This window comes from Trifolium pratense, linkage group LG2 (assembly GCF_020283565.1).
Source record: "Trifolium pratense cultivar HEN17-A07 linkage group LG2, ARS_RC_1.1, whole genome shotgun sequence".
Taxonomy (NCBI): Eukaryota; Viridiplantae; Streptophyta; class Magnoliopsida; order Fabales; family Fabaceae; genus Trifolium; species Trifolium pratense.
The window spans coordinates 8,923,287-8,936,416 of NC_060060.1; positions in this window are offsets into that span (position 1 = coordinate 8,923,287).

Sequence of the window (13,130 nt, forward strand, 5' to 3'; positions counted from 1 at the left end):
CATATTTTGTAGGGGGTAAAAATCTATTTACCATACAAGTAATGTCAAGAACAAGCATGAACCAATATATATATGTGTGTGTTTACGCTAAAACAATAATCTTATTCATATGACACAAAATAAGCAAGTGAATGATCAAATACATTTAAAAGTCATTCACTAATGAAAATTTATAGAAAATGGAAGAGATGAAAGATTATTTTCTTGCTATATGAAAATTGTGAAAAATAGGTTGAGAAATAAGATAGAAAATGAATTTCAAACTAATTAATACGGTTCAGTTGTTGATGAATTTTATGATATAGAGCAGTCGTGTACAATTTAGATAAACAGTATAATGCATTTTTTATTTTTATTAAGCATATTTAAGTACTATTATAATTATTATGATTTATTTAATTTTTATTATTTAATTATTCCGGCCTCTCATTTTATAGATTCTTGGATCCGTCCCTGTGTATAGGAGCTCCGCCCCGGTATGTTCAGACGCGAATACACTTTACAACAACATTTTTAGAATTTTTTTTCCTACCCTAACATTTAACACTTCACCCCTACAAATAATCAAATATTCCCATTTTACCCCTTTTATTATTTCATTTCACTTATACATTTAATTAAAGTTATAAATTGGAAAAATTAAAAAAGAGTTCTAGACATTTAGCCACAGTTAAACCGTGGCTAAATGGAAACTTTTCAGACCACTTCAAGAAAGTTTTCCGGTAAACAAATACAAACCGGAACAATTGTAAAATGATTTCCAGTTAAACCGTAGCTAAATATAGAATATGGAAATACAGAGAGAAAAAGAGATTAACGAAGAAGCTTCGAAGATTCAAAATCACCAAGTGAAGTTCGAGATTTCAATTCAATTTTCTGAACTTCGTTAAGATTAGAGTTCAATCAATGTATACTTTTTACTCAATTTTCTGCTTCATTTCATTGAAATTCTGTAATTTCGTAATTTTTGTAATTTCCCCAATTTTTTTGTGAAGAATAAAAATCTAATTTTTAATATTGGGTTTGCTCAATTTTGTTCAATTCAATGATCTCGTGATTGTTTAAAGTTTGGAGCTTTTGGGAATTCGCAAAGCAATGAGGTTTTTTGGATTGGTGCAAATATTGATAAAAATGTTCTTGTTATCATCACCTTGAGTAGCAATTCCAATTCGGAACGCTATTGTCTAACTTTAGCCCGGGAAAGTCATGTGACTTTGGGAAAATCTAGTCCATCTGATCAATCTGGTGTATCATATTCTGCCACGTGTACTGCACTTTAAATTTAAATTATTTAATATTTAAGTAAACACGTGTGTAATCTGAAGAACGATTTAAACTCCAAACTCCACCGCCATCGCCGACCAAGTTTCTGCCGTCGACCAAACGTCACCGCCGCACCTTCGGACCACACAACAACGTTGACCCTCTTCCTGTCGTTGACCTGCACCACAGTTTGTTTTTCTCTACTTTTTTTTTCTCTAGTGAAATAATTTCTTCAGATGGTTCTAATTAGTTTATAAACAATGAAAACATGGGAGCTTTATTGCGAAAAATCAGCAAAGGAAACCAGAAACAAATGGAGCTTTATTGTGAAGTACTGTAATTTACAACACAAAACAGATGAAAGAAACAAAGTAAAGAGGTAACAGTTGAGAAAGTCAAAAGAAAAATAAAAAATCAGCAATCAGCGTCGAAAGAGAGGAGATCGGCGTCGGTAGCTATACTGGAGCAAGGCGGCGTGGCAGCGATGGAAGGTGGTACCGCGGCGACTGAAGGTCGGGCAAGGAGGTTCTGCAACCTATCTTCTTTGCTTCATGTTTATTTTATTATTAAAAATAAATAATTTAAATAGCAGCCCACACGTGGCAGAGTATGGTACACCAGATTGATCAGATGGACTAGATTTGCCCAAAGTCACATGACTTTCCCGGGCTAAAGTTAGAGAATAGCGTTCCAACATGAGATTCTGATCTCTTCCTCAAACATATGTTATTAATGTTGTTGTTGTTGATGTTGTTTTCAAGCTTAATAACAGATGAAGCGAAATTGAGATTTCTTTGAAGATGAAGCAATTGTTGATGTTGTTCCCAGATCTGTGTATACATCTGGGAAATCATCATGGCTTGACTGCAATTGTTGCTAATGAACCAGAAACTTGGGATTTTATATTGAGAATAAATAACTTTTTGCTCTTTTGGAAGTTTGAAAATTAGTTGTGATCTCAATCGAGGTAGCTAGATGGGGACTACCCTAGGAAATATTTCAGTACAATGTGGCTCCTTAACATACCGGAGTACTCGATAACATAATTTTTTTTTTGCAATTTTTTCTATACCGGAAAACATTTTCAAAGCGTTCCGGTGACCAATTATAATAAGTTCTTAATAAAATACAAACCGGAACACTTGTTTTAAGTGTTCCGGTAAAAACGATGAAAATTTTTGCAAATTGAAAAATATCGTACCGGAATACTTTTGAAAAGTGTTCCGGTAAAATTAACAAACCGGAAAAAAAAAACTTACCGGAACATTGTGTTTGAAGGGGTGTACAGTTTACCTGAAAAGTAAAAAAAAACGACAAAGTAAAAAATAATAAAATATACAATAGTAAAATAAGGGTAAAATGGGAATTTTTAAAAATATGTTGGGGTAAAGAGATAAATGTAGGGGTAGAAAAAAAAATTCCACATTTTTATGATACTCTTGTATTTGTTTAAATTAATTTGAGTTCCAACAAATGGAGCCACACAATTTGGCCACTATAAGAAAGTTGTCGTATACCCACTGCTTATGGTAACGGCAACAAAAACCGTTGGTATAGACAACGTATACCCACTTCGCTTAAGGGTGTAAGTGTCATATACCAGCGGCTGAACTTTTTCACTAACCACAATAGGGATGACAATTTGACTCATACTCAGAGGGTACCCGCAAAAATTACCCACAATGGGTAGGGTAAAAACCCGCATTTTGGATACGGGTACGGGTATGGGTAATTACCCGCAAAAATGAACGGGTATGGGTGCGGGTACGGGTACCTTAGTACCCACCCCGCCCCATACCCGCATAATATATATTTATTTATTTTATTTATATTATTATATTATAATATATGTAAATCAATTTAAAAAAATATAACTCTACTAAATTATTACATATTTTTAATAAAAATATTTATTTATAACATAATATAAAAATAATGTGAATATTTAACATAAATATGAACTTTAACATAAGGTTAATAATAATTTTGTTTATAATTTTTATTAGTCAATATTAAAATCTTTGAAATTGTTTTAATTCTATTAAAATTATATGATATTTTATAATTGATCAATTTATTTTTAGTAAAAATACGGGTAACGGGTACGGGTATGGGTACTATAATACCCTACCCATTGTCATCCCTAAACCACAATAGCAACTCTGTTGTTACTACAAGCTTGTTAAGTTTTACTTTTTTTGTTAATTTAATTTAGACCAAACTTATGTACGGTTTTATAATACACAGTTCTTAATGTGCTAAATATATGGAGAAGTTATTTTTTTAAAAAAATATTTTTTTTCTTTTTTTAATTAAAAAATATAAATAACTACATTTTTGTGTGAGGAACATGAAAAACTGCATCTAAAGAAATACATGTAAGTTTATTATTTCACTGTGTCAAAAAAACAAAAAGCTCACTATTCGCGTTCTCTCTCACTCTTCCTTCTCCTTCTCTTCGCTCAATCTTCTTCATCTTTCACTCTCTATCACTGCACACTCATTCATCTTCCAAACCGTTCACTCTGAATCCTTCATCTTTCAATTTTTCAAATCGTTCACTCTTAATCGATCCAATCTCGGCACAATCGTTCAAATCCCTAAAATTTTCAAATCTTACAAATCGCTCGGATCTGCTCTCAATTGTTCGGAATACCTCTGAATCATCCCAAATCGCTATCTAGTTTGTGTTAATTGAATTATATCTATCATATTTGTTCTGGACTGGGCCAAGAGCTGGCCCAATCCCTTCTGCCCGACATTTGGGGCACAACCCAATAAGGGGAGATTTCCCCGACACGTCAGCCAATGACGTGTCATGCTCGACATAATGGGTAAGCAGCACGTTAAACACGTGCTCGTCTATCCATGCATGTTGACTCATTCCGCCTTAGCTTAACAGCTAAGCAGCACGTTTAGCACGTGCTCCTCTATCCAGCCACAGCTGTCACGGAGCCTATCCCTTACCCGCAAATAGCGGAACGGCTCCAACCAAGATAGAGGCAAATAACGGCCTTCCTCTACGATACGGGGACTATCTTGGCAGTTGAGTCTATTGGGCCGGTTATCCCGGCCCAATAGACCAACCTTTGGCCCAGCGCTGGGGGCACTATATAAGCTCTCCTAGACAGGAGAGCCATGTATTCTAAACCATTCTACACTTTCTTTCTCTCTCTTCTTTGTATCTCTTGTCCTCTTTGCAGACTTAGGCATCAGAGCACCTGCAGGTACAAACCCCCCCTTCGGTGTGGAAGCTTGCTCAACGGACCGGCCTCAACCTTTCTGATCATCAGGTTAGATCAGTGGCGCCGTCTGTGGGAACTGAGTTCCTCCCCTTCTTTAATCTTTCCTAAAGAAACAAAGATCAAAACCGATTCTCTCAACAACTTTCATCATGGCCAGTTCATCACAGCAACTCAACACCGATACCGGCGACGAGAACGTGCTCAACGTTCCACCCTCTCCGCCGCCGCAACATAACACCGTCCTATCACCGGTGCGTGACGATACCACCGCACCACGCGGTCCAGAAACCGATCCCCGCGACGGACGGGAAACCTCACTCTCATCCGATGAAGAAGACGTTGAGGTCCTAACCGATCGACGAATGGGCAAACGCCCGCAGTTCAAGCAAGAAACTCCGGCAAACAACGCTGGACAACCCGCCATCTTGGCCAATTCTGAGATCACGGCCTTGATCGCGGCTCTAAAACAAACAACGGAGGCCATGCAGGCTCAAGGTCGTCGGTTAGACGAACAAAGTGAAAGAATCACCGCGCTGGAAAGGAGCCAGCGCCGCAGAAAGACCAACTCTCCCCCACGGAGACACCAGGCTACCCATTCCCCTCCCCGTCCTGCGGCCGTCAAACATCGACACCCCGACCTAGAGAGGGTCGAAGTTACTCCTCGGAAGAGGGATCGCACTCCTCCACAACGCGAGGGCAGACTCTCCCCGGGCAAGAAAGGGAAGCACGAAGCCCCGCACCGCCATTCACCTCAAGGGTTGGCGCAGATGGCCAAGCATGGCGCGTCGGGCAGCTACCGTCCTCGCAAATCTCGTAGTCCAACGCCCATGCCCGGCGATTATTCTCCCCGGTCGTCCGAGGACCATTCTCCCAACGGGAGTGACGAGGGTGATCCCCGATGCCCCCTGTCCGCAGACATTCTGAGGAAGCGTGTTCCAAAGGGCTTCGAGAGACCTCCTACGCTCCCCGCGTATGATGGTTTGACCGACCCCGACGATCACATAGCTAATGTCAACGCTAACCTGGATTTCAGGAATATTAGCGGTGCCATCAGGTGCAGACTTTTTCCGACCACGCTGAGGAAGGGAGCGATGGCATGGTACCAAAGCCTGCCCCCTCAATCTATCCACTCGTGGAAGGACCTTACAGACCAGTTCTGTAGACACTTCACTGCTTCCCGCAAGCACCCGAAAACCGTGCACGCCTTGGAGGCCATATACCAAGCCGAGGAAGAAACTCTCCGCAACTTCGTCGAGAGGTTCAATAAGGAGGCTGTGCAGGTCGAAACAACCGACGATATGAAGAAGTATCTGCTACAAAGGGGCCTTCGCCCGGGCAGCGATTTTGCCAAGGCTGTGGGCATAGAAAAACCACCCACCTGGGACGACCTCCTCCTAAAAGCTCAAAAATACATTGAGTTCGAGGAAGTCCAGGCAGCTGATGTCGCCCGCCTTGCCCGACCTGGAAGCAGCCACCCTGCCCGCGAGTCCTCCCATAGGAACGATGATAGGGGCGGCGACAGAGGAAACGACAGAGGCGGCGACAGGGGTGGCGAGAGGGGCAGAGACAGAAGGAGGGGCGAAAGACGAGAGTCTCGTGGCCCTCCAAGCGCATTCAGCACTTACACCCCCCTCATCAAATCTCGGGGAGAAATATTTGCTGCAGTTCACATCTCCGAGTTCAACAGAGCAGGTGTGAAACAACCAAAACCAACCCCTCTGAAGCCTGGCCAAGACAAGAATAGGTATTGCAGATACCACAAGAGCTATGGCCACAGGACCGACGACTGCATCCAGCTGAAGGATGCTATTGAAATAATGATAAGGAGTGGACACCTGAGAGAGTTTGTCCAGAGAAACAGTGACCCTCGACCAGCGGCCGCGGAGACACGCGCGGTCGAGGAAATACCTCCACAACCAGCCGGGCAGAACAACGCCAAACAGATAGCCATGAGCGTATCCCGGCCAGAAGATTTTGCTATCCCCAGCGGTTTTGGGGACACTTATACTGGTCCTACGCTTAGCACGTGGGACTATTTCACAGACTCGTTCGTCATATCCGGTGGTCATATGGACAAGCACACCGTCGGATCAATAAAAAGAAAATTCGAGGATCTCATCAACACGTCCTCGAATATGAACGCAACACTGGACAAGGCGAAGGGGCGATCAATGCCTTTAGCCTTCTATCGCGAAGAGCTGCCCGGTGGGACAGCCAATTTCCAAATTCCCCTCCTCGTCCGGGCAGACATGGCCAACATGGACGTTCGTCGGGTCCTCATCGATCCGGGGAGCTCCTGCGACATCATGTACGCCAGTTTGTTCAGAACCCTACAGCTGGACGAGACACACCTCACCCCGTACTTGGGCTCAGATCTCACAGGATTCAACGGGGCAACCACTAGGCCTTGGGGCTATGTCGACCTCATAGTCACTTTCGGCTCCGAGGAAATCGCCAAGTCGATCAGGGTCAAATTTCTGGTCGTAGACTGCCCCTGCCTCTACCAGTGCATCATCGGCAGGACGGCCATAGCAGACCTGATCGCTGTCCCCTCCACCGCCCACCTGAAGATGAAGTATTACACTCATAAGGGGCAGGTTGCTACGTTACACGGGGACATTGAAGCCGCGATGAGGTGCTTTGACGCAGCATCCAAAGGCAACAACTTCATTGGCAAAGCTCCTGAACCAAAGAAGCCAAAGCCTTCCTCGGAAACACCACCAAAGCCATCCCCGGAAGCGCCACCAAGTCTGCCCAGTCCAAGTGTGAGCTCTGTTGACCTTGACAGCCGCACCTCCAAGAAAGAACATAAGGAGGAGAGAAAGCTGAGGAAGGAGGAGAAGGAGGACGACGAGGCGAGCAAAGAGCATCATCGCCCCATTCCAGATGGAGACTTCGAGATAGTCCAATTTGGCGAGGATCCAGAAAAGGGAGTCAAGATTGGGACAGGGCTCCCTGAGTTGGCGAGGAAGCAGCTGAAAGCCTGCCTTAGAGAAAACGCTGATTTGTTCGCATGGCACGCTGCCGACATGCCCGGGCTGGATCCAAACATCGCTTGTCATCAACTTACTGTCGACCCACTTGCTAGTGCCGTAGTGCAACGTAGGCGTAGGCAGTCTCCCGAAAAAGCGGAGGCTGCTGAAAAAGCTGTAAAAGACCTCCTAGAGGCAAATTTTATTTCTGAAGCCAGATACACTACCTGGTTGTCTAACGTTGTACTTGTGAAAAAATCTAATGGAAAATGGCGAATGTGTGTGGACTATACCGATCTCAATAGGGCTTGCCCTAAAGATTCCTATCCTTTACCTTGCATTGATAAACTAGTCGATAATTCTTCTGGCTTTAAATTATTGTCTTTTATGGATGCATATTCAGGATACAATCAAATCCCAATGGCTGTGGCCGACAGGGGAAAAACAGCTTTCATGACCGAGTCGGGCAACTATTACTACAACGTAATGCCCTTCGGTCTAAAAAACGCTGGTGCTACATACCAACGGATGATGAACAGAGTATTCCGGGGAGAAATAGGCGACATGCTCGAAGTCTACATGGACGACATGATCGTAAAATCCCATGAGGAAATTGACCATACCGCCCACTTACGTAAGGTCTTCGAGCAGGCCAGAAGACACAACATGCGGTTCAACCCAGAAAAGTGCACTTTCGGGGTACGGGCAGGAAAGTTCCTCGGATTCTACCTAACAGAACGGGGAATCGAAGCCAACCCCGACAAATGTCGTGCCTTTACGGAGCTCCCAACTCCGAGCAACAAGAAATCTATACAAACCCTAAACGGAATGCTAACCTCATTGTCCCGCTTTGTAGCAAAATCTGCTCAACACGCATTACCGCTTTTCAAATTACTAAGGAAAGAAGCTGTGTTCGAATGGACGGACGAGTGCGAGCAGGCCCTCCAACATCTTAAGAAGGCCCTGTCCGAACCCCCAGTCCTCTCGCGCCCGGATGTCGAGGAAGTGTTATACATCTACCTCTCCGTCGCATCTGAGGCCGTCAGCGCAGCCCTTGTCCGAGAAACAACGGAAGGACAAAAACCAGTATACTTTACAAGCAAGGCTCTCCAGGGGCCCGAACTCAGATATACACAAATCGAGAAGGTGGCCCTTGCCTTGATCAACGCAGCAAGAAGACTACGTCACTACTTCCTAGCACACACAATCGTAGTCCGAACCGACCAACCAATCAAGTCATTGCTTGGTCGGCCAGATATGGCGGGCAGGATGCTCAAATGGTCCCTCGAGCTTTCCGAATTCGACATTCGTTACAAAAGCAGAAAAACACTAAAATCACAAGTCCTAGCAGACTTTGTGGCCGAAATGACGAGTCCATCCTCCACGACAAGCGAGGCAGACAAATGGACAATATTCGTCGACGGAGCATCAAGTGCCACGGGAGCAGGAGCAAGAATTATCCTGGAAAACGAGAACGGGATCATCATCGAGGTATCCCTAGCGCTATCCTTCCCGACATCGAACAACCAGGCAGAATACGAAGCCTTCCTAGCAGGACTACGACTGGCCGAGGACATGGAGGCAAAAGAGATTAAAATCTTCACAGATTCACAACTTGTTGCCTCACAGGTATTAGGGGAATATCAAGCCAAAAATGATAACCTCTCCGAGTACTTAGCGTTAGTGAAGGAAAAAATCACTAAGTTCGAGTCCGTGGAAGTGCAACACGTTCCACGCGAGCATAACAAACGGGCAGACATCCTGTCCAAACTGGCGAGCACAAAAAAGAAAGGCGGAAACAAATCCGTCATTCAAGAAATACTCCCTCGACCAAGCATCGAGAAGACGACCAACGTCCTCGACATAAATGTCATTGGCGACAAAAATTGCTGGATGACCCCCGTCTACAACTTCCTCGCAAACGGAACCCTCCCCGACAATCAGAAAGAAGCTGCAATAATAAGACGTCGAGCGTGCGCGTACGTCATCCTCGACAGAAAGTTATACAGACGAGGGTTCTCAATCCTGCTCTTAAAATGTGTCGACGAGGAAACAGTCGACTACATCCTGCGCGAGGTTCACGAGGGGATCAACGCCCAGCACCTGGGAGGAAGATCGCTGGCCAGAAAAGCTCTTCGAGCAGGATATTACTAGCCCACCATGCAGCAAGACGCTAAGGACCATGTGAAAAAATGCGACAAATGTCAACGACATGGGGACATGCACCTGGCTCCTCCCCACGAACTCAAATCTTTGTCGTCACCATGGCCCTTCGCTTGGTGGGGCATGGACAGCTTTCAACAACAACAACATAGATGAGGCAAGAAAGCTTTTTTTGTTTTATTTTTAATTAAAAGGTGAGACACATGTCGTAATATGTGTGGTTGGATTAATCTGACGGATCAAAACAGTTGAAAGGTAGGATGCAGTTCCTGAAAAAAGTAGAGGATCTCTTCCAATTGCCACATGTGCAAAAGTTAACGTTTTTTTTTATAAATTAACGGAAGGGACCAATTTGGCTAACAGAGATGTCTTTAAGGGACTAAAGCGAAACTTTTTTTCTTTAAGGGACCAATATGAAACCAAAAATATCTTTAAGGGACTAAAATACTAATTAAGCCTTTTAATTTTTATACATTCAACATTTTTTACTTCAGTCATGCTAATTAATATACTAAAATAATATTTACCATTATTTAAAATTACAACTGAAATCATCTTTATTTTACTAAAACTGAATACCCATTTTTTTTTACTCAATTGAAAACCCATTTTTATTCTTCACCCAAAGTTTTAACCCGAACAAAAATCTTTGCTTCAAAAAAAAAAAAAACCCGAACAAAAATCTAAACTTTAAACAAAAATTAACCTAGAGATTTAAACTTTGAAGAAGAAACAAGATATAAAGGAAGAAATGAGTTAGAGATTATTTATGGGTAATTTTGTTCTTATTGAAGGAGATATATAGATTCCTTCCATTTCTATTCAATAATTTTCCAGATCCCCTATTGAAATAGATTCCTTCCATTTCTTCATTTCATTACTAATTAAAAAGCTTTGGAGTATATATAGAATATGACTTCACTTAATATCATATTAGGTGAAAGCGTGAGAGAGAAGTGTATTCAATCAACATCTAAAACCCAGATCTGAAAAGAAAAATCTAAATCAACAATAACAATAACCCCCAAAAACAATCCTTCATATAACAAGCAACGAAATGGATCTGAAACAGTAGCTGTATTTGTTGTTTTCTTCTGAGTTTAAGTTTTAAGGTGATGTTGTTGTGAGGGAGATGAAGAAGGTAGAAGAAGACATATATATTCCATGTAGAGAGTGATGGAAGTTGATGAAAATTATTGGTGGTAGTGATGAAGTTGATGAATAAATTGTTTAAAATTTCTATTTTTTATTTTTTTTCATTTAGAAAAATAAAGTGAAATCACAAATTTTTATTTACGGGGAATAAAACAAAACTGATCTACTTTGCGATGGGTAAAAAGTTATTTACTTTAATAACAATCATATATGAAACTTAGTTTTAATGAAGTGTCATAAACTTTACCGAATCTATCAATTTTGATTGAAAATTTTTTAAATTTAATCAATCCGACCGTTCAATATAACATAATTAAACTGACAAACAAATGAAAAAAAATAATTTTAATGACTAGACTCTGAATGGATTGAGAGATTGTAATAACAGACTCATCATAAATCTAGTTTTGATGAAACTGTCATGAAGTTTGAATAAAACCGTTGATTTTGACTGAAAATTTTGAATTTAATCAATCCGACCATTGAAGATCACCTAATTGGACTGCCAAACAAATGAGAAATTTTTTTTGATGATTGGACTCCGAATGGATAGACAGATTGAAAAAAAAAATTGATGAATAATAGTAAAATAAAGATGGTTTCATTTGTAATTTTAAATAATGATAAAATAAAGATGCCTTATTTAAACAGGTGGAAAAAAAATGGGTATTCAATTTTAGTAAAATAACTAGTATAACGCATGGGTCGCGGCATTGCCACAATTATTTTATTATAAAGCGGAATTAGTCTCGTTATAAATTTTTTTTTATAGACACTTGTATTTATATGAGAATAAATATAGGTTCCCAATTAAAAAAAAAAGTATGTTTATTAATGTGTAAGTAGAAATATATGTCACGTACAAATTATAAAAAATTAAACACTTGTTAACGCCGCAATTTTTTATCGAAAGGGCAAATATTGTATAGTGAGAATATTTTTTTAATACATGGATCAAAAGTCGTGACGAAAAATATTTGGGGTTATGAAAAAATAGGTAATATGTAAGTAGAAATATAGGTCTGCATATTAATATTAAAGTAGAAATATAGGTCCCTTGACCAACGATGAATCGGTTCAAGTAGTACTAGTAAGTGTCTTGGTCCCCTTAAGCATATGGTCAGGGGTTCGTTGCGTCTGTAGAAAATTCGGTTGGGAAGAAACCCACCTTGTGTGCCACACAGGTTCCACGACATATTTTAGTCATCGATAACGATAATAGAAACTTTGTACCAATATCATGTAATCCTAAATATATATATAGGTCCCCGTAGAAAGTTTTAAATAGTAGACATACGTATTAATAATTTAATATATGAGTAGAAAATATAGATTTCTGTAGAAATTATAAAAAAAAATTAGTCAACCTTACTAATATATAGTATAGATCTCCTAGAAATAACATAAAAAAAAAAAATAGGTCTTCGAATTAATATATCATTATTGATACAAAATTTTGGTAGAAATTATAAAAAATAGACAACGTTATTAATATATGAGTAAAAATATAATATATGGCTCATGCGTATAGAGAAAATTTGGTTGGGACGGGAGAAGTATAGGTCTCCCGTAGAAATTATAAAAAAAAATCAACCTTACTACTCCCGGCGTTCCTTTTTAAATGTTATTTTAGATCACTACACACATGTCGATGCACAACTTTGATCACCAATATCTTTAATTATCTATTATAAAAAATTATGAAAATTTTATATTTGGAAAATACTCATCGAGAAAAATTGAACAATATCTTATATACTAATATTTATTTTTATATATCAAAGTAGATTATAGGAATAGTGCGCACGATTCTCAAACGACAATTGAAAAGAAACGGAGAGAGTAATATATAATATAAATCTCGTAGAAATAACTATAAAAAAATTAGGTCCTCGAATTAATACATAAGTATTAATATAAGTCTCTTATTATCAAAAAATAGAGAACCTTATTGTAAAATCAATGTTGGCCCCGTAGAAATTATCAAAGATATAGGTTCTATAGAAATCACAAAAAAATCATGTCACGTAAATATAGGCCCTGTATAAATTATCAAAAAATAGACAACCTTTTAAACTACCGTAGGTGGTGGTCGAACTCGTTTAATTAATATTTCATGTTGTTACTTCATTTTTGACATTTTGTATTCTTTTGCGGTCTTCTCGACACATCTTGTGAGGAGATTATTCGATTAATATATATTTCATTTTTGCCTTTCAAAAAAAAAATAGATAACCTTATTAATATATAAGTACAAATATAAGTCTCGTATAAATACTAGTAAAAATAAAATATAAAAGCAATGTGTAGTAGAGTATAATGATTATAATTA